Here is a 25,920-nt window from a genome sequence, read left to right on the forward strand (position 1 = left end):
GAATTTTTTCTCTTTATTGTAAACTTTGTCTGGAAAAAAATATTAATATGTTTTTATTGCAGTTGTTTTTAATCTTAAGAAAAAGCACTTGTGGGGATTTTTTGGTTATGAATTTGGTGCCGTGTGAACATGTGTTTCAGTCATGTGGTTTTTAATGTGTATATAATATTATGTGTCACATATTAAAATGGATGTTGTGTATTTTGTGATCTTAAAAAATAATCAATGTGGCTATTTTATAGACTTCCATAATAAAAGAGTTGAATCTCCAGACATTCTCTGTTTATTGCAGTTCTGCTAGATACCTCTTTAGGAAGTTATAGAAAATAACCGGCATCATTTGGGGACATAATCCTACTCCCAATATTTAGGGGGTTTCTTGTATCTATAATACATCTGGTACTGGCCACTGTTGGATATTGAACTAGATGCCTATGGGCCCTGTCATAAACTCTGGCAATTCAAGTCCTACGTTACCACACTGTGAAGCATTCTTTGTTATGAGCAGATCCATGTGATTAGCCCCTTGTACTAGTACTGAGCCCCACTGGAGCACCCGCACAAGGACAAAGCTTTAATGTAAACTCTTCCATAACCTCCTCCCACCAATAAGGGCTGGTCTATATTAGAAAATTAGATTGACCCATCAATGTCACTCAGGGGTGTGAAAAATCCACACTGAGCAACATAGTTAAGCCAATCTAAATTCTTCTGTAGACAGTGCTAGGTTAACACAAGAATTCTCTCAACCTAGCTACCGTTTCTCGGGGAGGTGGATTTACGATTCTCCTGTTGCTATAGTAGGTGTGTATGCTACTGTGGTGCAGGTGCAGCTATGCTGCTGTAGAGTTTTAAGTGTAGATATAGGCTAAGTCTCAATCCATTACCCAGAGGGACTGCCACTAGGGAAGAAAACACAATTCAGTCTCCACTGACCCATTCTTTGGCATCTCTCTGGATTTTCATAGCCAGAAGGGGACGCTATGATCACCTAGTCCGCCCTACATAACACAGGGGACAGAACTTCCCTGAATTAATTCCTGTTTGAACTAGAGCAGATCTTTTGGAAAAACATCCAATCTTGATTTTAAAAATTGCCAGTGATGGGGATCCACCACAACCTTTTATAAATTCTTCCAATTATTAATTACTCTTAAAAATTTACACCGGTTTTTCAGTTAATTTGTTTTGCTTCATCTACCAAGCATTGAATCACACTATACCTTTCTCTGCTAGACTGAAGAGTCCTCTATTATAAAATTTTTGTACCCCATGTAGATACTTATGAACTGTGATCAAGTCATCCCTTAACTTTCTCTTTGTTAAACTAAATAGATTCAGTGTGAGTCTGTCACTAGAAAGCAGGTTTTCTAGTCCTTTAATCGTTCTTGTGGCTCTTCTCTGAATCCTTTCCAATTTATCAACATCGTTCTTGAACTGTGGACACCAGAACTGGACACAGGATTCCAGCAGTGGTCACACCAGTGACTCACACAGGAAAAACATAACCTCCTCACTTCAACTCATGATTCGCATTTATACATCCAAGGATCTCATTAGCCCTTTAGGCCACTCCAACACACTGGGACCTCACATTCAGGAGATTATCCACCATGATCCCCAAGTTCTTTTCAGTCACTACTTCGCAGGATAGACTATCCCATCCTGTAAGTATGGACTACAGTCTTTGTTCCTACATTTATTACCTTGCATTTTATGTATTGAAATGTGTATTATTTACTTATGACAGGGGTGCTCCCCTCCCCACTGATACTGGCCTCAACTTGTTTCACAATGACCAGAAATTTTAGAACATACCCAGTACTTGACTCTCCCACATCCTGTAATGTAAGACAGACTCCCCCACGCCCAGCTGCCCTCTCTTCCTGAACCTCCCCCCCCGAGTGTCCTTTCCCAGCTGTCTGCCTCTGCCCCTCAGCTGTCTGTCTCTGTCATACTCTTCCTGCCCCTTCTTCTCTGGGTCTCCCCCGAGCCATATGCCTCTGCCCCCCTCTTCCTGCCCTTTTCCCCTGGTGTCCCTCCCAGCTGTCTGCCCCTTCCCACTCAGAGTGCCCCCCAGCTGTCTGTCTCTGCCCCCCTCTTCCTGCCCTGCAGATCCTGCCACAAATGTACAGACTCCCCTGCAGGTGTCTGCCCCCTCCTCCTGCCCTTTCCCCCACCTGTCTTTCTCTGCCCCTCTCTTCCTGCCCTTTTCCCCTGTGGTCCCTTCCAGGTGTCTGCCTCTTTCCCCTCAGAATCTGCCCCCAACTGTCTTTCTCTGCCCCCCCCCTTTTCCTGCCCCTTCCCTCCTGGAGTCCCCCCCAGCTGTCTGCCCCTGCCCCCTCCTCCTGCCCTGCCCCTCTGTCTGCCCCTCCCCTCCCCTGCCACTGCCTCTTCCTGCCCCTACCCCCCTCGCTGCCTCTGCCCTCTGTCTGCCTCTGCCCCTAAACCCTCCTCCTGCCCTGCCCCTCACTCCTATGCCCCCTGCCCCCTCCCTGCCCTCCCCCACCACTCCCTTATGCCCCGCCCCTCCTCCTGCCCTTCCCCCACTCCTATGCCCCTGCCCCCTCCTCACACGCCGCCCCGGGCATCTCCCCGAAGTGCCTCCACCCTCTCCTGGCAGGCTCCCCTCAACCCTCTCCCACTGCCGCCCTCCAACGCCGCACAGAGCGCGCGGGGCCCGGGTCTCCACCCCCCGCCCCGCCCGTGGCCATAGCGATGCGGCCAGCGTGCCTGGCCCCAGGGTGCCGCTCTGCGCCGCCAGAGCCCCGCGTCTCTATGGCCGTGCGCGAAGGCTGCGCTCTGTGATTGGAGGCCCGGGAGCTGCTGCCCAGAGCGCCCCCTAAGTGCGACTCGAGGGGCGGGCGGGCCCCGCTCCGGGTGAGGGCGGCGGGTGACTGGCGAGGGTCGGAGGCTGCTGCCTCACAGGGCATCCAGCGGCGGGCTCTGTTCACCGCCCCCCCGGGGTCGGAGGGGGGAGGGGTGTTGCTGCTGCCCTCTGTTCACCGCCCCCCCGGGGTCGGAGGGGGGAGGGGTGTTGCTGCTGCCCCCCCAGGGGTTGGAGGGGGAAGGAGTGGGGGGGAGGGGTGTTGCTGCTGCCCCCCCCAGGGGTCGGGGGGAAGGAGTGGGGGGGAGGAGGGATGCTGCTGCCCCCCCAGGGGTTGGAGGGGAGTTGTGAGTGGGGCGGATGCTGGTTTCCCAAGTCACGGGGATCAGGGCTGCTGCCCCTCTGCTTTTAGCCACACCCCAACCCCTACTCCCTGTTACCTTAATCCCCGCCCCCTGGGCCAGATTAACTTTTTGTGGGCCTGGTGCCAAACAGATTTGTGGGCACCCATGGTGTGTGCAGGGGGATTAGTCCTGCTCCGCCCAGTCCAGTGTCAGGGCACTATTTACAAACTGGCAGTTGCCAGACACACAATGGCCTGCTTAGCCCTGTACTTCCAGTGTGCCCCTTCCCCTCAGCGGTGGGTCCATGCCATGTCACACAATCCCTGCCCCAACACCATAACACTCCCCTGACTCCCTATGGCCAGAGCTCCCCCAGACTTGTTATGGCAGCTCCACCCCCTGCAGACCCTGCCAAAAATGCACAGCACCCTGCACAACACTATCACTGCCCAGTGCCCCCCCCACAGCCCCCCCACAACCACCCATCACCCCCACTCCTTAGTGCCCCAACACACACAGATCTTCTCCTCTCCCTCCCAGCCCAGCATCCCCCACAAGGCCCTCCAGAGACCCACTCCCCCACGCCCTGCCTCCCAGCCACACTCACCAACCCTGCTGGGAGGCGACTGTGTCTGCTAGGCTGAGCCGGCAGCGCAGCAAGGGCTGGTCCCAGGGTGGGGAATCACTCCGGTCCCTCAGGAGTGGTGCGATCAGCCAGGCCAGAGCCTGTCCCAGCCGGGCTCCCTTAGGACCCACTTGCCTGGAGGGGCCCAGCCAAGCCCCCCACACTGTGTCCCCCCCAACTGGTCAAGACTGGTCAAGCTTCTGCACCAGTCCCAGGCATCTCAGATCTGAGGAGACAGGCAGGGCCTCACAGGTGGAGGGGAAGCAGAGGCTGCCCAGAGCTGGAGGCCAGGAGGCAGAGAGAAGCCGATGGGTGGGTCCAGAGGGTGGAGAGGAGCCCTTGCCTGGCCAGCAGGCAGGCCGAGAGGAACAAGTGGTGGTGGTGGGGGAGCCAGCGGGGTCTCGGGGTGCAGTGCAAGTGGAGCTGGCCAGGGCGCCTTCTGAGCATGGGCCCAGCTCCATAGCACCACTGGCGCCATTGTAAACCCGGTACTGCCCCTGCATCTTCCAACCCACTGGGACTCCTCCACTCGAAACCCCAGCATATGTGGTGCTTCCATCTGCTGATTTCCACCTCCTGCTTCCCTGCCCTTATCCTGGTTCTCCTGTTCCTCTTCTACTTTAGCCCTGTAAGCCCTCAGTTTCATCTGTGAGGCCAGCGCTGGGCTCTGCGTATTGTCTGCTCCAAGGGTGCCCTGATAGCAGGCTGCTGCTGCTGCTCCGTGCTCAGTCACATCGCTGACATCACAAGCCTTTGAAGGCCCAGAGTAACTCTATGAGCTCCTGACAGTTGTGTTTGGGTGCACCTGCCTCACCCCAGCCGCATCTCAAGGCACTGCAGGCTCAGACAATATGGACATGATAAAATAGCAGCCCTAAATGTCCCCTGCATGACCAGCTCCCCCTTGAGTCTGAATGGCTGCATTGGAGCCAACCCAAGCTTTAAAAACTGTTAGCCTTAGCCCTTCTGTAGACTGCCTCACAAAGTTGTGGGGAGCTGAGTTTGGTGCTAGCGAAGCCCAGGTGGAAGGGGCTATGGAAAGGCTACTGATAAGTATTACTGATGCCTAGAGACTGTGGTGTAGGATGCAGTAGAAAATGTGTGTGTGACAGAGACACACGCACACTATTATTAAAGTAATTTGCTTCTCCAGAAAGGATTTCAACCTGGCTTCTGCCTGTAAAGGGAGCTCTGGAGAACGGGCTGCTTTGCAAACCCTTTGCCACAGTCTCGTTCAAGGGAAAGAGAACTCCTGAGGAATTAATGGAGCCCTTTATGGTTCACTGGAAAATATGACCATGTGTCCCAAGACTGTGCCCCTTAAGTTCGCCAGATAATCCAAGGTTCCATTTCCTCCCATTTGGTGCTTTGAGTCCCCACTTCCTTTCTAAGCAAAGGGCGCCTATTATGGAAGCATCCTGCCAGTGATGAACTCGATGCGTCCATTACATCTGTCGCCAAGAAAATCATCCCAGGCTTTTGCTCACTCATAGCTAGATCCAACTCCCAGACTCATCCCATGTTGAAAGGGCCAGTGTGTCACCTCCTTGCACTTTTTCCCTTCCAACCCATGATGCGTTTATAATATCCGTCTGTCACCTACTTAATAGAGGGGAAGGTCATTTCCTTTTGGCCTTTTCTCGCTGGGATTTCTTTTCCCCCCTTCATTTTATTTATTTTTTATTTATGACTTTACTGAAAAGCTGCACCACCCCTAGAGAGAGATGATGTGGCTAACCTCGCTCCAACAGAAGCACAGAGCTTTATAGGTTGGTCTCATGGGGGGTTCCATATGGTAGGGCAGGTCATTCATACTAAGTGTACTTTCCATTCTGCTCCAGCACTGAGTTTCATGTTACTCACTTTGTTTTAACTTTAGCTGAACTCCTGGAAAGTTTCTTTTTAAAGGTTCCGTGTGTGTGCGTGCATGTAGAAGGGGTATTTTCTGAACACGGCCCCTAGAGACACCTTGCTTGTGAAATGAAACGAGCTGCAGGAGCAGGTTTGCTTCCCCTTGTTCTGGCTGAGGTATGGCTTTAATTTACAAGTCAAGAGTAGGCTTTAGGCTTTGGTCATATTCACAGTATTCCTAACGAGGGAGGGACGGTTGCACTGGGCAAATTTAAAGGGACAGTGGCAGAGCAGTTGGGTCCAACGTTTAGTTAAAGTTTTACAGAGCTATAAAAGTTTCGTGAATTATTTTAAAAATAAATCTTAGAACAAGAGTTTTGGGTTGTTTTTGTTTGGACTCAGACATCCTAGGAGGTTTTGAGGGCCTATTCATCTTGTGTAACTCACCTTCCAGTCTGTTACACTTCCTTCTCCATTTCTGGTCCACAGGGTTTAGGAGTCTGTTACAGCTGGCAGCTACAGCAGTTAATCAAGATGTATAGTCACTTGTGTGTTAGCTCTTGAGGTCCTGGATTGAGTCCCTGCTGAGAACCTAGGTGACAGTTGATACACAGATTCAGCCAAGATGGTACAGGACGCAACCCCATGCTTTTGGGGTTGCTAAGCCTCTGACTGCTAGATGCTGGGATGGGGGGAACGAGATGGATCACTTGATAATTGCCCTCTTCTAGTCATTCCTGTTGAAGCATCTGGCACTGGCCACTGCAGGAAGACAGGATGCTGGGCTAGGCTAGATGGACCATTGTTCTGGCCATTTTTATCTTCTTGTTTCCATTGACTTCAGTAGGTACAGATTTGCAGTTTTTCGAAACAGGAAATACCAGACTGTAGCACATCTGAGGTCATGGTAGTCCTGTCTCTGACAATGGCCAGTGCTAGATGCTTCAGAGGAGGTGCAAGAGCCTTGCAGTATGCAGATGTGGGATAATATGCCCTTCACATTAGATCTCATCCTGGTCTCTAATACGTAGAAATTGGCTTATGCCCTGAAGCATGAGATCTGCTATCTCATCTACAATCCTGTTATAATTAATTATGCCTCTGAATATTCTTGATAGCCATATAAATATCCAATCCCAATTTTAAAAAATGTAGATGTCCAATATAACTATAAATGTCCAGTCCCCAGTTCTGAGAATTGCCAAACATGACAGAAAAAAATGTTGAATAACAATTGAGTAGCAAATTAATTTTTGCCTAAAATTTTGATTTCTTTGAAGGTCTTTCCCTCCTCTCTGCAAAATATAAAGATTTTCTATTGATTGTAGACAGAAATGAAAATGTTCATCTATGACAGTCAGATTCTCATTTATGGCATCTTTCATGCTTACTGAAAAGCTCTGCCTTGCAGCTTTGCTATGACAGCCTAAAATCAATACACTTTTGAATGGATATGAAAAGGGTTGTGGTAGAAGGGGTTTGTTTTCTTTCTTTTTAAAAGCAATTTGTATGTATTTTAGTATTTTCAAATTGTAGTTATATCTGAATAATGATTTAAAAAAAATAATGTCCTAGTGAGGTTCCATTCTTATTTTCTCTCAATGATTTCTCAGCAAGATTACCAAATTTATCAAACTCAAAGGATGATTTTTCTAACTGCCAGCCCTGCAAACTGCACCGAAGATGTGAAAATTGCAATTCGTTATTTGTGTTATAGTAGAATGTAGAGACCCCAGCCCCATTCTGCTACACAGTGTACCAGCACAGAGCAAAGAGATGGATGGTCCCTACCCTGAAGAGTTTACTTAAGCTGTGATCTGATCTTTTCTGAGCTAAAGCATATCAAACGTACCCTTGACTGAAGTACCTAGATGCAACTGATGGCTTCAGTAATAAAAATTTTGCAATCAGAACTTAGCTAATGAGTCTGTTAAAGATATGCAGGACCAGATCCTCCCATAGATGTGGTGGCTCTGCATTGTTAACTGTAATGACTGGAAGGCAGATTGAGCACAGATATAGAGTTGAATCTATTAGAGAAGGAAGAGACCTATGAAATCATATCTCGTCTGTTTCAACCCCTCCTCTACTTGGCCAAACACAGGATAGTTCCCTGCAGCAACTCTCTGACGCTATGTCCAGTTCTATTTTAAACGACCCAAGCGACAAAACTTCCACCACTTCCCTGGGGAGACTATTCCACAATCACAGCATTAGAAAAATATTTCTAAATTTCTCTTTGCTATGTTGAATGGGGCCCCTTTTTTAGTCACTTTTCTGAGTAAGCTTAAGATACTCTGTTTGATTTACCCCACCTTTCCTTTCCGGTTCTATATCCAGTGCTCATTTTCAACTCTCTGCCACGATCCATTCACAAATTAGCACATTTTGAGCTGTTGGGGGTAATTTCCACTGCAGTGGATTTTGATGTAACCAACAGAAATGATCCTTGGGCAGAACTGCTGGGAGACACTATGGAGTAAAAACAGGGAACAGGAAGGAGAGGGAAGTTCTCTGAAGCTTCATTCTTAATATGATCAATGTAGAGATTGGTTCAAAGCAGAAGTCTCCATCAGGACAACTCTGGACTCTGGGGAGGTTTAGCTCTGGACTCAGGCTTCATACTGAGCAGCTCTAGCCATTATTGCTTAATCCAGTCCAAGGGATAGAGAGACCCTATGTGGTGACACTAGGCAGCAAAGGCTGTATTAATCATTGTGAGAGCTAGAATACTACAGGGTATGCACGCCTGTGTCAAGCAGCCTCGGTAAAGAATACTCTTTATATCTGTCAGAACGGATTCTTATTTCTTATCTTCAGTGGGAAATAAATACCTGTTTTAATACTAACCTCCAAACCCTGTTTTGTGGATAAACGGGGAACTTCAGTCACCAGGAGTGTTAATCCTGTACCTTTCACCAGACTAAATTTATTTAAAAATGGAATTGATTGCCATTTCTGCCTGGGATCAAATGTGATTAGGACACTGGTTTTTCAGTAGAAAGCCTGCAAGTCCACAGTGCAAAGAGGTACTGTGTTCGGTCATGAGGACGACTGATAGCAGCGTGCATGGTCTGTGTGGATAAGATTGCAAAGCTCTTGGGTCAGGTATGTTTACAGAGCACTGAGCTCACACAGACATCACTCAAATTATACATAATTAACAAGTTAAGGTGAAATTCAAGTAAGATATCATTGAACATCTCCATAAAGAATCTCACAAACATTAAGGACTATGACCTCTACAAGCTAAGATTATATAAACAATTCTGACACCAACCTGAACGTTCAGTTCACTCATGCAGACCGTTCTCAAAGACCAGCATCCAAACAACCTTAACTGTGGCACTGGGTTTGTTACTGTTTTAGGGCCTGATCCAGCTTCCTGTAAAGACAATGGTAGTCTTTCTTTTGCCTTTATTGGAAGCTGGATCAGGCTTTTATGCCCTTTCAGCCTTATAAATCTGGATAATTTAGTATATTTGTTCTGAAATATGTTGGATGGATATGGCATCAGCAGTTCCTCTTTCAATGTAATGAACACAGTTTTATGATCTGGCATAAGAATGATGTTTAGTCTATGTTCATACATAGCTTTTCCTCTAACAATGTTTGTCTAATTACGCATGCATGGAATTATTGTGCTCAGTAGGAAAAGATTACTATTTTTATGTGCTTATACACGATGGTGATGGGCTATATAGAGCAATTGGAGATAAACAGAAATGCTGTTCAGGTACTCTTGAATTATCAAAGGATCTGATTTTGTGGATTGTGAATGGTTGCATGAAAGACAAAATTAAAGATGAACAGTGGCATGTCTACTCTTACTGTGATGACCAGAAAAGTTGCCACTTGTGAGATAACCAGCATCTTGGACAATACCAGGGATTCAATTGGGAACTCTGGTGTTGAGAGCATCTGTACTTCTCTAGCACAGATGTTCTCAAACTGTGGTCCGTGGACCACCAGTGGTCCGTAAGCTCCATTCAGGTGGTACACTGATAGTTCCCTCTAAGGTGCACGCCTGGGCGGTCATACGAGACAATGAAGGGGGCCACCCACCTAATTAGTGGAGCTGTGCAGGCATGTGTCCACTAATTAGGTGCCTGGACCCTGGAGAAGATGCACATGTAAGGTGTGGTGGCCTTGGGGGAATAGGAGCTAGGTGGGAGGGGGCAATGGGGTGAAAAGCTGGGGCAGAAGGAATTTGGGACGTGCAGGGCTATGGCGACCAGAGAAAGGTGACTTTCTTCAGCTCCAGGGCTGTGGCTGCCAGGGAGAGACAGCCCTCCTTCCCAGCCACAGCTCTGTGGCTGCTGTGGTGGGGGAGAGACCCCCCGTCACCTTCCCAGCCCCATCTTGGGGGCTGCTACAGTGTGGGAGAGAGGGAGAGACCCCCCCCTTCCCAGCCCCTGTTCAGACCCAGTGCCGGTGCAACCACTAGGCGAACTAGGCCATCGCCTAGGGTACCAAGTGGTTGGGGGCGCCAAAAAGTGGAGGCACGGGAGAGCCAGAGTATTGGCTTGTGTAGGCGGCGAGCCCCAGCCATGGAGGAGCTGGTGCGGTTCAGGGAGGCAGCAGTGCTGCAAAGGTGGCGACGCCACTAGCGGGGAGCAGCTGCGCCCCCTGCCTCTCCCGCCCAGGCTGCGTCCCGGCACCCCCCACCCATGGACTCCTGCAGGCTGCAGCAGATGGATGCCGGCAGTGGCCCCGTGCGCCCCCCCCATCTCCCCTCTTGCCATGCTCAGCCTCTGCGGCTCCCGGGCATGTCGCCGCCCCTCTCAGGGGAGGGGCTGTGCACGCGTCAGCGGGCAATGTGTTTTGCCTCCACGTGGAGCCAGCGCGTGACCGGCATGGGCATGGTCAGGGGAGTCCCAGGGGGCAGTCAGAGAGAATGGGGGGGGGGTTGGATGGGTCAGGAGTTCTGGGGTGGGGCCTGTGAGGGGGCAGGTGTTTGGAGAGGGATTAGAGCAGTCGGGACAGGGAGCAGGGTGGGTTGGATGGGTCGGGAGTTCTGGGGGTCCTGTCAGGGGGCGGGAGTGGTTGGATGGGGCGTGGGAGTCCTAGGGGTCTGTCTGGGGGCGGATAAGGGTTGGGGCAGTCAGGTGACAGGGGGTAGGGTCCTAGGGGGGCAGTTAGGGTGGGGAGAAGTCTCAGGAGGGGGAGGTCAGGGGACAAGGCACAGGGAGGCTTAGGTAGGGGGTGGGCTTCTAGGGGGCAGTTAGGGACAGGGGTCCCAGGACGGGGCAGTAGGGACAAGGAATGGGGGGGGGGTTGAGAGATCTGAGGGGGGCAGTCGGGGTGGAAAGTGAAAGGGAGTGGATGGGGACAGGGCTCTCCCCCCCATCCTCTTTTTTGATTGTTGAAATATGGTAACCCTAGACGAAGGGGGCGCATGGGGGCAACTGCCTTCATGCATCTGCTGCAGCCTGCAGGAGCCCTGGGAGGGGGGCGTGGCTGCTCCCCGCTAGCGGCGCCGCCACCTTTGCAGGGCTGCTGCCCCCCTGCGCTACGCCTGCTCCTCCATGGCTGGGGCTCGCTGCCGCTGCAAGCGGGACGCTCTGGCTCTCCGGTGCCTCTGGAAGGCGGCTCCTCCCTGCCGAGCTGCTGCAGCGGCCCAAGCCCAGCAAAGACTCGGGGTGGGGTGGGGTGGGGAGGGCTCATGGGAGGGCTGTGCACCCTCCAGGGGAGTTCAGGGGGCTGGGAGGGAGGAACCTGGTCTGGGGAGCAGTCCCTGGGCAGGCTGCCCCCTGGGGTCTATAAAGGCTCGTTGCGTTTTGCTCCTCAATGAATTGATGTGCGGGGGGTGACACAAGGTGGAAGTTTCGCCTAGGGTGCAGAATATCCTTGCACCAGCCCTGGTGAGACCCACCCCCCCTTCCCAGCCCATCACAATAGAAAGGTAAGACTACTGTTATTAAAATATGAGTTGTGTTCTTTTATTTGTAGAACAAAAAAAAATTTTTTTTTTTATATAGCGCTTTTATCCAAAGTACTTGATAATAGTTAGCTAATGGTACAAACAACATTTCGAAAGATCATGAAGTGGTCCACCGAGACCCTCAGCAATTTTTCAAATGGTCTGTAAAAAAAAATTTGAGAACCTCTGCTCTAGCGCTTAAGCTGAAGAGCCAGCTTCTGTAGCTGGGGCTAGAACAGACTCTCATCCTGTGCAGGGGACCCACTGACATTGTATGAAGTTTTTGATTGTGTTGCATCACATCTTTGTGTCATGTGTTTGTAACCGTGTGGCTATGGAGTTGCCATGCTTATGGCTTTAAGCTACATATTGCTGAATGTGGAATAGACTAGAAAGGCAATCTTTTGCTCCAGATTCCTATACTGCTTGAAGTAAAAGGGATTCTCGTTAGCGATCACTGAAAGTTGAGTTTGTAGCCTCTTTGTAAGCTCCAACAACTGAAAAACACTACAATCACAAGCACTTAGCTAGGTCTAATTCCATCCAGCAGGGGGCAGTAGGGCAAGTACACACACACATCCCCACATCCACTTACCCACCCCAGGTCTAATTCCATCCAGCAGGGGGCAGTAGGGCACGTTTTTACATACACACGCGTCTGATTCCATCCAGCAGGGAGGAGTGGGGAACCCAGAAGGGGATGGGTACATATGCACCAGCCAGTACATTATAAAGCAAGAGATTGACAGGAAACTCCAGGGTCTGAATAGAGCTTTAAAAATAGTTGCTTTTAGGGATGGATGTGCAAGGCCTTTGGCAATGGAAGGTTGCAAGTGGGTCTTGTTTTGAAGACTAAACCTAGCTTCCTCTTTTCCTGTGCACCAGTTTCCTAGGTTCGTCCTCCTCCCTCACTCCATCCAGGTTCCCCACGCACCCACATGCTGCCAAACAGCTCAGTGCCTCAGTTTCCCCTTTTGTACTATGGAGTAATATTAGTTCTCTGTCTCCCAGGGTATTAATTAGAGACTGATTCTGCAGCCATTGGAAAAGGCAAAATGTTATATAACTGTTGTTACCAGTGGAACTGTTACAACAGCTCAGGATCAAGCACTTTTTTGCATTGTGTGAAACGGATTCAAGTTCCTACCCCTACTAGCATGCAAAGTTCCAAATTGCTTGGTTGAAATTTGAGTTTCCGCCACAAATGCAGTTAAAGTGCATGAGGCCTACTCGGCTCTGTTTCTACTTTTGAACTAATAAAATTTGCAGGGGAAAAGAATGGGTTTGAACCCTTTCCAAAGCAGGTCAGTTATCCCTGTGTAAACAGGTTTTTTATTTATATTGACCTACTTACAATTTGCATTTTAATTACCATAATCGTTTCCCATAAAAGAATACATTGAAAGACCAATGCAAAGGAATCCAGTGCAGGTTTCCAGTCTAGCCCCCGAACCCCTTTTGAGAAAGTCAGCAGGAGAATGCAAAGCATCCCTGTCCCAGTATACAATTCCTGGATTTCCAGATACTAAAATGTTCTTAATTTCCTCTCTTTAAGAGACATGTTCTGTTCTGGTCTTGGTTATGGAGGGCTAGTATGAGTCTACGTGCCACTTAAGACCTAATTTGAGGAATTTATGCCATCCATAGGCCTTGCACATAGTCCTTCCCTGTGCAGAAGGGTGAATTTCAACCTATGTGAGTTAAGAGGAGCCCACAGACAACTTTTAATTAGATTACAAGAATGTACACAAAATCTTCTGACCTGAGGGGTCGTCATGTACAAAATTTTCTAAAAGTGGGGTTTCCACATTCAAAGGGTTAGAGCCATCATCCCGTGACTCCATTTTACGTTAGTGTGACTCTGCTGTGGAGTTACACCAGTAAAAATGGAGTCCAGCATTTTAAAATGTGCCTCTGAGACCTTTGCTGTCCCTGTGCTCCTGCTGGAGATTTTCCATGCTCCAATCCTTCCACCATAACACAAGTACAAGGGGACATGCAGTGTCACTGGAAGGTGGCAAATACAAAACAGACAGAAAGAAACACTTTTTCACTCGACTTGTAATTCGACTGTGGAACTCATTGCCACAAGGTGTGATTGAGGCCAAGAATTTAGTAAGATTTAAAGTTGGATTATATGTTTCTAAGGATAACAAGAATATCCAGAGTTATAATGGTTAATGCTGAAAAGAGTTTTTGAAGGAATATAAAATCTCACTCTTTTTAGTCTTTAAATTAATCTCTGGTAGGGATTAAGATGAAACCTTCATGTCTCTGTGGGGTTCTTGCACCTTCCTCTGAAGCAGCTAATGCTGGCCACTGTCAGAGACAGGTTACTGGATGAGATGGGCAATTCTATTCTGTTCTGAATAGGTTTTTATTCCATGCTCATCCCTGTAGTATCTGGGGCCCATATTGTCAAAGATATTTGGGTAGGTGCCTAAATACCTTTGAGGATTTGGGCCTGAGACCCTACAGGTCTGAGCCAGTATGTCAGTTCCAACATACCTGAGGAATGGAACAGCCAGACTGATATTTGAGGGAAAGGGTGTGTGCATGGAGGAAAAAGTGATCCATAAAATAAGATGGCATTGCCTGGGAAGGCAATATGGCCACTGTGGCTGAGGGGTGTATTGACTGATTGATTATATGTGCCAGGGGAACCTATGTTGGCCAGGTTCTCTTGGAGGCCCACCTGGAAAACAAAGCTGCCCTCCCCTAGTGGAAATCCAATGGAAGTTGATGGTATGAGCACTGCAGCAGTGAATTCTCATTTGGGCCCAGTCAGTGCAAGGGCAGGGGTTAACCTTGTGCCCCTTTGTGCCAAAAACTGTGAATGGAGCCCACTTCATGTTAAGAACACCTTGTATCAAAGCCATATTCAGCGTGATATAAATATAAGGTCTGGATCCTCAGCTGGCGTAAATCAGTACCATTCCATGTATGTTAGTAAGGCTATCCTGATTTTTACGTCAGGTGAAGATCGGGCCCAGTGACCAGGAAGATGGATTATAATAGAATAGCTTTACTACACAGATTTATTTGGGCTAAACCTTGCACTCAGCTACCCCCATATAAATCTGGAATGAAGCCACTGACATTTATTGAATTACTCTGGATTTACATTGGTCTGAGAGCAGAATTTGGCCCTTTGTGTGTAAAATTGAGATGGACCCAATCTAAACAGCCAGATTTGGATTTTGCAAATGGCTCTATATTTATAAGGAGCTGACTCATAACCTGAGAATCCTTACAACTCCGTATAATATAATTATTTGTTAATATTTATATTACAGTAGCATTTGGAGGTCTTAATCATGTTCAGAACCCCATTTGCTAGGTGGATCTTAGCGTCTAATATTGCTGCCTCCTAGAAGGGGGAGTTTGGGGGCTGAGCGTTCAAATGGCCATTTTATTCCATACTATTTTGTCTATTAAAAGAGAAGGGCAGTGGAGTATTAGACATACTCATATACCTGGTTCAGACAGCTAAACAAAGTGGATGTGGTACTTTGTCTCAATGACCCTGAAATGTGAGTCAAAATCTGGCTGCCCAGTTCAGACAGGGGAGGAAGAAAAGCGCCAGTCCAGCCCTCCAGAGTGACTTCAAGACTCGAGGCACTCTCTTAGTTTGCAGTCTGTGGATTATTTACTCTCCTGGCGATGCTGTCTTAGTCAGGAGATATTCCCTGGCTGGCTGAGCCACACACTTGGAAAGAAGAGGCCATTTGGGTTCTTTCTTTCTTTGTGTAGATCAGTAGTGTAGTAAGATGAGGCCCTGAAACATAACTCTTGTGTCAGAGGCCCAGTCTGAGGCCTGAAGCCTGAACCAAAGTACTTTCAGGCATTGCTAAGCAAAAACTGAGCTGTGAGCCAGAGGCAGACCTCACTCACAGAAATTGGCGAGAAGAGGGTTGTTTGAAGCGGGTGCATTCACATGTAAGTGCTAATAAGAGGAACTTGTGCCAAGATGGTACCTGGACAGCTCGATACAAAGTAACTCCATAGACATAACAAGGAACAGGCATGTGCCTCTTAAAGACAGGGTCAAAAGGACAGCATGGTGGATAGATCTGTTTGTCTGAAACGTGATCAAAGGGGGAGACAGCACCCTAATAGCCAAGGGGCTGTACCTCAGTACGTCAGTAGGGATGAGTAATCTGTCCTGAACTGTATAACAGAGTGCGCATCTTTGTCTGGTCTAGGGGGCAGTGGAAAGTCCCGCCACTGACTGAGCTGGTCCATTGCCAGGAGGCACAAATTTGTAGTATGTCTTGTAGAGTCTACAGGAAACTATTAATGTGCTTTGATTGACAATAAACCTGGCTCGGGTTCTTTACTAGAGTCTGTGGTCTTTGGGGGTTCTCTTGGGGGTCTGCTGTGTCAGCTATCTGCGCAGAGCTGGGGCAACGCACAGCGGGAACATGCATGCAGCCGACTGTTATCATCATCGAACAAGAGCAGAGCACCACATCGGTAGCTACCTGAGAAGTAGCTATGGAAGGCTCAGCTTCCTTGGGTAACCCAGGGATCAAAGGCAAATGCCCTCACTTGGGGTCTGCATTGACAGGAATAATAACAAAAAGAGGATATTTAACTTGCCGCTACCTCTCAAAGTGATTTATAGACAGTAGTGACTCAAGCCCCCCCGAACACACACACCTTCAGGTAGGTGGTACTTCCCCATTTACAGATGGAGAGCAAGTTAGAGAGGGATCCAGGGACTTGCCCATGGTCACACAGCAAGTGAGTGTCAGAGCATGGGATAGAACCCATGAGTCCTGGCCCCAAGTCCTCTGGTCTAACCACTATCAGCATGGTATTATTTCATATACTCACTACTGGAAGTCTTAAAGGTGAAAGTCTCTTCTCTGGTTCTTTCCTTACGTTTTATGTGCCTTGTCCTAAACTATGATAGTGTTGCTGTGAGTAGGTTGACCAGATCACCACACTGAAATATCAGGACACACTGGGGTGCCATCAGCCCCGCCCACAGTCTACCCCTACTCCTTCCAGGCTCTGGCCCCACTTTGTCCCAGGTCCTGCCCCCTCCCGCTCGCCCTCGCCCCCGCTGCACCCTTCCTGATCCCCTGGCTTGCTGCTGGCTTACTGCATCCCTCCTCAGTCCCCCACCCACCCCTCACCTCCCCACTCGCTTGCCTCTTCACCCTCCTGCCCCCTCAGCAACTTCCCCTATGCCGGGTAGGTGCTCACCCACCCCCGCCTCTTCCACCCCCTCACTCTGCCCCCATTCCACCCTCTTCCCCAAGTCCCTGCTCTGCATCTTTTCCGCCTCCTCCCCTGAGTGTGCCGTGAATCCACTCTTCCCCCTTCCTTCCTGGAAAGCACTAAGTGCCACCAAACAGCTGTTAGGCGGTGGGAAGCACTGGGCGGGGCGGGGGGAGAAGGAGGTGAGGAGGGGGGAGCTTGGCTGCAGTTTTTTGCTGTGGGTGCTCCAGCCCCGGAGCACCCATGGGGTCAGCGCCTCCCTCCCACTCGCCTCCTTACCTGAATGTTGGGAGAAATGGCATCCCAATCGTACATTGATCAGGACAAAAAGGGTTAAATATCGGGACGGTCCTGATTTTATTGGGACATCTGGTCACCCTCGCTGTGAGCTGCCAAGCAGCTGCCATCTTCTAGCCGAGACACAGCTGTATCACATTGGTGGGCAGCAGGAACTGTCACTGGGGTGTAACTCCACTACATTCAGTAGAGTTACTCCCAATTTATACCTGTTTAAGTGAGAGCAGAGTCAAACCTATAGTATTTGGCACTGGCACTGGTATCAAAAGTGGAAATGCCAAAATACTGCGAGAGAGCCTGTTCTCATTGTACCGGTACCTATGGCCTGAATGAAGTCAGGAAGCACTGAAAATGAAGGAGAAAGCCTGAACTCATGAGGTTTCCAGCCTAACTATCCACACGCAAGAGAGCCAGTTGTACATCTGAGACTTGCCATCTAATCACACAGAGACTAATTGTCCTCTCACTTTCATTAGTGTAACTCCATTAATTTCACTGTAGTTGCTCTCGATTTATACCAGTGTAAGTGCGGAATCAGGTCCATCGTGTTTAGAAATGTATAACTCCTTTGTCTAAAGTGGAGTTACTCCTGATTAACAACAGTGTAAGTGAGACCAAACTGGGCCCTATATTTCTTTAATGGACAGAACCAACCCCGCTCTTTCCCAGATCTGAGCACTTCCACCCTTGAGGGGGTTTGAAATCAGAGCTTAATCCAATGCTTCCTAACATTCACGATGTTTGAGTTTGTCCTGTGGTAGGGGCAGGTCAAAGCTGCCAACTGGGAATCCAGATCTGGGTTAGGGATTCAGCTCCAGTGCTAATATTAATGTATTTTGATATACTTTGTTAAACCTTTAGACTAAAGTTATACAATGGCATAAAAGGGACAAGGAGAATTATTCAGGTCATCCCCTGAAATCTCCGTGCTGATCCTTAACCCTGATGGCTCACATTCATTCCTGCTGTCTTGGGCTGCTTGGCACATCCTAGGTTTGCTTCTCCCCCAGGCTTCTTGTACTGACCATGAATGGCTGGCAACTTTTTCGCTAGGTGCCAGCAAACAGGGAGCTCCCCTTTCATGGGCTGAGTAATTCTCCCCTCCCCCGGGACAAGGTTACACTTGTCACCAGCTACTCCTTGGAGAATGCCGTCTTTGTTGCTGAGGGAGAGACTCAGGTTTACAACACTGTCTCAAAGCTCCAGGATGGAATTCAAGAGGTTTGTCTGCAGGTTTAGACACTAGTGGTAGGCTTGTCCTTACAGGCTTGGTCTGCTGCAATCCTGCTTCACTTAGGATGAGTAGGCTGGCTTCAATAGCGTATCCCTTTGCACCGCTCTGTGAACCCTGACTCAGAGCCCCACCCAAACCACGCACCTCTTTCCAGGGTCAAAGACACTTGGTTTTTCTTTCTCGTGCCTGCCCCTGCACTCCCAGCCAGAAGCCAGAGGGCTGAAATGCCATGGGAAAGGCAGATCCTGAAAGACTTTCAGGACCTTTTGCAGATTCAAGAGATTTGAGTAGCGTAAGAAGCATCTGGTATTGTGAACCTGGACTCTGAAATGTTGGAGGCTCCTTTCCCCAGTCATGTAGCAGAGGGTAAACATCAAGAGGAGGAAGCAACTAGGTCCTGGTTATTTACTGTACAGTATTGAGAGGCAGTTAGGACATGGGAAACCTGGGTTCTGCTCCTAGCTCTGTTATCACGGGCAAGTTGTGTCACCGCTCTCTGCCTTAGTTTCCCCTCCCACCCTTTATTTGTCTGTCGTGTCTATGAGATTGTGAGCTCTATGGGGCAGTATCTGTCTCTCACTATGTAGAGCACCCAGCCCAACAGAGCCCTGATTTCATATGGGGCCTGTAGGCGCTACTGCAGTATAACTAACAGGCAGTCTCCACTTGATGTTATGGTGAAACGAAAGAGAGCCCTGACTAGTTCATATACATAGCACGCTAATCTCCGGTTCTGGAGATCTCAGGCTGTCCTTCCCCAAAAAAAGAGAGAATTCAGCCCCCTAGTAATAAACCTAGCTGATACAATGGCTTTATTCATCATATTTACAAGGGAGCTGGGACTCAAACTTCTTCCTTCAGCTCCCAAGACACTAACTGCTATCCCTTGTGCAAAAGGAGAGGAGAGAGTAGTAATATTTGGCACTTCCTTATGGGCGCTATCCTTAATCCTTAGAGGGCAACATGGCTTAGTCACAGCAGTGCCTTACACTTTTCCCTAAGAGTGACTTGTTTTCTGACCACTTCCCTGTTTATCCTTTCATAGGAGCCTCTCCATGCATATGCGGCTGGCATCTTGGCCTTTAAATTTGGGAGAGACAACCAGCTGCAGCCCTAATGAGCTGATTCTGCCACAAACTGCACCTCCCTCCCTTCCAGCTGTAAGTTATGGATGTTCCTTGTACTTTGCCTTCTCCTGGCTTTGTCTTTCTCTCATGATCCCAGAGGAGGTGGCTCATCCTCAGACCTCCATAGCATGTAAGTGCAGGCACTGTTCCCCACCTCCCTCCACCCTGCCCACTTTCTCATTTATGAGCCAGTTACAGTTTGAACCCAGGTCTTCGGCAGTAAATGACTAGGGCCCAGTGGTGCCACCTCGCCCTACGTGAAGTATCTTTGGAGCTTCCATCCCAAAATATGAACGTAGGGGTCCATGCAAGAGACTCTTGCTCTCGCTGCTTGTGAGAGTCCCCGTTTGCCCAGGTGAAAAGCTGAATTACGTAGTGATTAAACAAGGAGGCTGGGAGTCAGGACAGGGGGCAGGAGGAAATAGGTGAGCAGGGAGGGGAGACAGATATGATGAGGAGCTGGACTATGACAGGAGAGCAGGGACTGGTTGGGGAAAGTGACTGGGATGAGAAGCCCAGGGTTGGAGAACACGGAGATTGGATGAGGAGCCTGGGGAGGGAGATTGGGACTGGGAGCCAGTGGCGATGGGGAAAGTGAATGGGGGGGCACAACTGGAGGACACTGTGAGGGAGAGAGACAGATCAGATGTGGAGCTAGAGGAGCAGCGAGGGGGGACTGAGACTGAGACTGGCTGAGTAAGGACATTGGGTACAAGGAGCTGGAGTGTGCAAACTAAGAATGGCTGACTGGGATGAGAAGCCTAAGGAGTGGAGCTGGTACTGGCTAGGGGAGGAGATTGGGCTTGAAATAAGGAGCCAGGGACGGGGAAGAGACAGTGCCAAGTTGAAGGGACAGGGTAGACAGGATCATGCTGGGGGAAAATGGGCAGAAGAACCTGTGTTTACAACAGTACACTCTCCTCCAGAGCCTGGAACAGAACCAAAGATTCCTGAGTCTCACCATTCCTCTGCTCTCAGCCGATATCTGTGAAACCCTCTGGCAAAGTGTCCCATCTCCTCCAGTGCTGGTCCACACAGAGAATGATAATCTACCCCTGCTGTCAGTTACTCCATTCACTCAAGTGCAGAGAGGTCTGTGCGTGAAGCTAAATGTTCCAACGTTGTCAATACAATGCCACATGAGGAATTTGGTTTTTTTTTTAGTTTGCTTTTTAAAATTCTAGGAAATGATACACGCACGACTACAGAAAAAGAACAGTATTAAGATTGCAAAGTCAAGCATTGAAAAGTTGGGAACAGCAAGAATTAAGGTTGTATGTGCAACCGTAATTCAGCCCCAATGTGTTTAATTAAATGATCATAGCCTAGTTTTTCCCACAGTAGCCATGATGGGCAGTGCTTCGAATGGGCTTTTTTTATGGTTCTTATCTCTGGCATATCCGAGTGCTTCACAAACACTAACTTATCTTCACAGCATACCTGTGAGGGGAGGGGGTGTTATGCCTCTTTTACATATGGGGACGAGAGGCAGAGAGAGAGTAAAGTCAAAAGCATCCGCTAATTTTGCATGCCCAATTTGAGGTGACTTGGGCCTGCTTTTTCAGCTTACTTAGTATTCTATAGCTCTTGAAATGTTGAAAGCTTGTTAATAATTTGCACATGGGATGTTCCCAATGGATTGACACAGCCATGCCAGCTGGGATCTTTCATTGCTATATGATGGTGGGACCCATATCTGGCATGGTTTGAAATCTGTGCCCCATCTTAACGTTACAAAGGCTGATGGGCTGTGGCTGGTTTCCTATGGAAGCCGTTTTATTAGTTCAGCGTTCACAGTCCGTGCACAGCACAGGAGATTGGTTCAGGCTCCTTTGCGGTCCCCTGTGCTTGTGGTCAGGATGCATGCTGTGTTTACGCACCTGCAGCTGAGCACACATGCCCTCACAGGGTGAGACCCAGGATAGCTCCCAGCTCATCTGCAGCGACACTGGGTCCTTCCCGAGCACTTACCCTGTGTGTGGGCACCTCTGACACCCAGATGAGACAGAAACTCCAATGATGGTCCAGTCGATGCTACAATAAAACAGAAAGGAAGAAGATCTGCTTTAAATCCCCAAAGAGCCAGGATCTGAGGAGAAACACCTGCTCTAAGGGCAGTATTCCCATAGAAGTCAATGGGAAGGATTTGGCTGTGACTTTAACCTCGGGGGGCAACCACTTTGCCCAGAGGTATTTCCCTGCTCTCCCTCCATCACTTCCTGCTTCCTGTGAACAGATGTGGAGGGCACTCGGTGCACGCTGTCTTCATGTGCACCTGCCACCTGCTTAACCTTGTTTTGCCACCCAGCTGCAGTCATTTTGGCTTCAGGAAGATGGTGCTGAAACCACTAACCCTTCCTACTAGTTGTAGATCAAAGTGTGGGCTGATTGATGTTTATAATCAGCCAAACTCCCAGCTGTTGGGGGCGGGGATGGTGGGGAGCATTATGATTGTTATAAATCTTTAATTTGAAGTCTTCTGTTCTAGATTAGGTTTAATTTTTTTCAGTTACCCTCCTTCCTTCTTGCTTGAGGCAGGGGCAGGGGGCACTGTGCTAAATATGGCTGGGACAAATTACCTCCCTTGCCTGCCCAAAAGTCTAGGGCCCTGATCCAGGACAGCACTTAAGCACATGCTTAACTTTAAGCACATGAGTATTCCCATGGATTCTAGTCCTGCTCCCACTGAAATTGATCACACAATCTCCAGGGACTTCAAGGCAACAAGCTTAAGTGTTCTGATGGATCGTGAAGTCAGAGGGGACCCCTCCCCCGTCAGAGTCCAAACTGCTGCTGGAGATTGGAAGGAGGCTGAGAAACCTGCACCCGCGCTGGACTCCAAGTGGGGTGCAGTAGGGAGAGTGTGGTGCTGCAGGAAGCCTTTGAACTTTGGGGCTGTCTCAGTGTGTGTGTGAGGGGCAATTGCTCATGTCGCCCTCTGGTTGATGTGTGGTATGTGACTCTCTTCTCTCTGCCTGGTTCCGGGGCTGGCCTTGGGGTGGGCCACCTAGGTGGTTGCCCAGGGCATCTGGTGGTCAAGGGGGTGCCGTGCTGCAGTGCAGAGGTGCGTGCTGCCAGTGCAGTGTTAGAAATTGTTCCTGGGGGATGCCACATGGGGGTTGCCCAGATTTCTCTCTGCTCCCTCCTGGCAGAGGAGCTGGGGAAGGGTGGGGAAGGTGAGTGGTGACGCACAGATACGGTTCGCTCCCACAGTGTTCTTCCGCACAACCCTATGGGGCTGTGTGTGTGTGTGTGGGGAGGGGGGAGGCGAGGAGCGACATCAGGCTCCCTGCATCCAGGTCAATTTCCCCACCTGGCCTGCATAACAGGAGGACAGGAGTGCAGCAGTTCCTGATGCTCGCCTCACAGCACTGCCCAGGTGGGGAACGTGACCTAGATGCAGGGAATCCAGATGTCGCTCCTCGCTACCCCGCTTCCAGTGTCCCCCTAGGGGTGCATGGAGGAGCAGGGTTCGAGGGTAGGAGCGAGGAACAATGCCAGCTGCTCCGTGCATCCAGGTCATAGGGTTGCCAACTGTATAATCGTGCTGGCTGCTTCCAAGAGCAGCATGGGGCCTCGGCAAGCAGGGAGTCTGCCTTAGCCCTGCTGTGCTGCTGGACTTTTAGCGGCCTAAAATCTCCCGGTTTGGCTTCAGTAGCCTTCGGGAGATAGAGCCTTATTCTGGGAGGCACCTGGCTAAACTGGGAGGGTTGGCAACCCTACCAGGTTAGTTTCCCCATGTGGGCACTGGAGAGTGGTGCAGGGGTTAGGGGTGAAGGGGACACAGTGCAGGAGTTGGGCGTGCAGAGGGGGATGCAGGGGGGAATGTAGGGGTTGGGGCAAAGGGACCACTGTGCATGGGTTGGGCTGCAGGAGAGGACAGGGACTGGGGCACAGGAGGGGAGTGCAGGAGTTAGGGGTGAAGGGGGAGTGGGGAGCCCATGGGGGCAATAAGGGGCAATCACAGGAGCCGGGGCAATGGGGTGGGCTGCACCCATGGGGGCCAGGGGTACCAAAATACAAGTTCATCCAGGGTGCCATTTTCCCTAAGGCCAGCCCTGCCTGGTCCACAGAGGATGCGAGTCTCTTAGCTGGACTGCCTGCTCCGTAGCTCAAGCTGTAGTGACTTATGATTTCACCCTTGGAGAGCTGGATGTGGGCCCGCATATCCTTGTCAGGGAGTGAGCCATTGCATAGGAGGATGGTGTCCTTGTGGGTGTGTGTCTGTGAATTTGTGTGTGTATTTCCTATCTGTGCTCACGTGCACCTCTGTGTGCTTGGGCCAGCCTTGTTCTTTGTGCAGCCCAGTGCAGCTCTGCACGTCTGCCTGGGCCTGGGGGAGGTGGAGACGCTTTGGAATCAGAGCACTAGTTGGTCATGCTCTCATGCTGCCCCCTGCAGGCTGGATGTGGCCTCGCTGCTGAGAGAAGACGCGTCGCAGAAGCAGGGATGCAGCAAACCGGCTCTGAAGCAGGCAATATACTCCATTGGCCTCGCTCGCCGCTTTCATGCCTGGAGAACATGCAGCTGCCTGGTGCTAAATATTTTTAAACCAAGGACTGCCTGGACCCAAAATGCCCGAGAGGCCCCGACTATCAGCGTCAATCACCAGCTAACACTCCTCTCCCGTGCTTTCCGATCATGGACTGCACCATCTGTGCCAAAGGGCACTCCCCCCACCTCCTGGCTACTACGTGCCAGCCGTGGAGCTGGGCAGCGCCACAGATGATTTTGGCTGCAGCCCCTGTCAGGGGAGTGCATAGGACAGAGAAATGTGAGCCAGTCCAAGGAGGCTTGCATGCAAACAAATACTGAGTGGTGCTTGGCTGGCTCTCCTGGAGGGGCCTATATATATAGGTAAATAGGCTTCAGGCATATATCTATACATATGTATGCACCTAGTGCTAGCATGGTGCATTGAGCAGAGCCCTGCATTGACGAATTCTCATACAAAAACCCCATCTCTGTTTAATTGTTATTGTTTTCTTTCTATACTGCAGACAACAGAAACTGTTGGTTTTGGACGCTGGTGGTGGTGGGTGGACTGGGCTTATTCTCTGTAATTGATCATGTTGGTGTCTCTCTCTTTCTCAATCTCTCCTTGGCCAGATCCTCGGCCCGTGTAAACCTGTTCACTCCAGTGATGGCGAATGCCACGTTTCTCCACTAACTTCTGTGCCAGTATGCTGGTGCATGCCAGCTCAGGCTCTGGACCCTTGTTGCTTTCTGCAGAGTAGGCGAATGTTCATTCTTGCCCGGATCACACTCAGGCAGCTGGATCCATAGGGGTAAGGGGACCAAACTGGACCACTGGATCATAAATCAGATCCAGTTCCAGATGTGAATTTGGTCACTTGTGTCCCTGTCTCTGACCTGAAGTAATAATGCCCCAGAAACCCAAAGCTGTGTTACGAAGGCGTTTGTCAGTGCTGGCCCCAGAAACCATATGATCTGATGGGTTCCAGACTTTTCCCCCCCAAAAAATGTCAGAATGGATTGGGCTGTGAACATATTAAAGAAATCCAGAATAGAAGGGGAAGTGCATGGGAACTCTCCAAGGATGTATATTTTGCATCTACTTATTGAAAGGAATAATAATGTTAACTCCTTGGATTTCCATAGTGCCTTTAATGTGAGCATCTCAAAGCAATCTGCTAGCATTATCTTGTCAAGATTCAGATTTCCTCCAGGAGGGAATGGGTATGATTACTACCACTATTTTACAGAGGGGGGGAATTGAGTCAGATGACATAGTTTATCCAAGGTGTCACACTGGTCAGTGGCAGAGCCATGAATGGTGTGCTGGAGCCATTGTCCATACACAGGAGGCGTTTGAGAAAGGAAAACGGCAACACAGAACAATAGACAGTCTTTCCAGGGACAGGGTGGGTGAGGTAATATTTTTTACTGGACTAACTTCTGTTGGTAAAAGCGACAAGTTTTTGAGTCACCTGCCTTTGAGTTCTTCTTTGGCTCTGGATAAGCTTGAATGTTTGTCTCTGTGACCAACAGAATTTGGTCCAATAGAAGATATTACCTCACCCACCTTGTCTCTCTAATACCGTGGGATCAACCTGGCTACAACAACATTGCAAAGCATCTTTCCAGGAGCAATTCCAGCTCCAGCCATGTCTTTGATGTTTACCAGGGACCACACACCCTGCCTGGAAGTTTGTACAGCACACAGAGATATTTAGTGGCTGAATACTATATTGCAAGTCAACGTATTAGTACAAAGGGAGCCCAGAAGCCCTTAGTAGGAATTTCATCCCTTCACCACTAGATTAGGCTCCCCTTTCAAATGAGAAGCAGTCTTGCTCTTTGCCTGTTGTGACAAAGTTCCTCCTCTACCTTGGTGGGTCCTGCGCTTCTTGGCAGATTTGCTCACCTCAGTGATCTTCCCCACAGTCTGGGTCAACTCCTCCTGTGTCTGATCAGGAGTTGGGAGGTTTGGGGGGAACCC

At 49.5% G+C, this 25,920-nt stretch overlaps 1 protein-coding gene across 1 annotated transcript in view; it reads left to right on the forward strand.

Moving 5' to 3' along the window:
• The window catches only part of CYP26B1 (cytochrome P450 family 26 subfamily B member 1), a 121,565-nt gene that overhangs the window by 45,710 nt on the left and 49,935 nt on the right, over nucleotides 1–25,920 (forward strand). The window lies entirely within an intron of this gene.

This window comes from Chelonoidis abingdonii, chromosome 5 (genome assembly GCF_003597395.2).
Source record: "Chelonoidis abingdonii isolate Lonesome George chromosome 5, CheloAbing_2.0, whole genome shotgun sequence".
In the NCBI taxonomy this organism is placed as follows: Eukaryota; Metazoa; Chordata; order Testudines; family Testudinidae; genus Chelonoidis; species Chelonoidis abingdonii.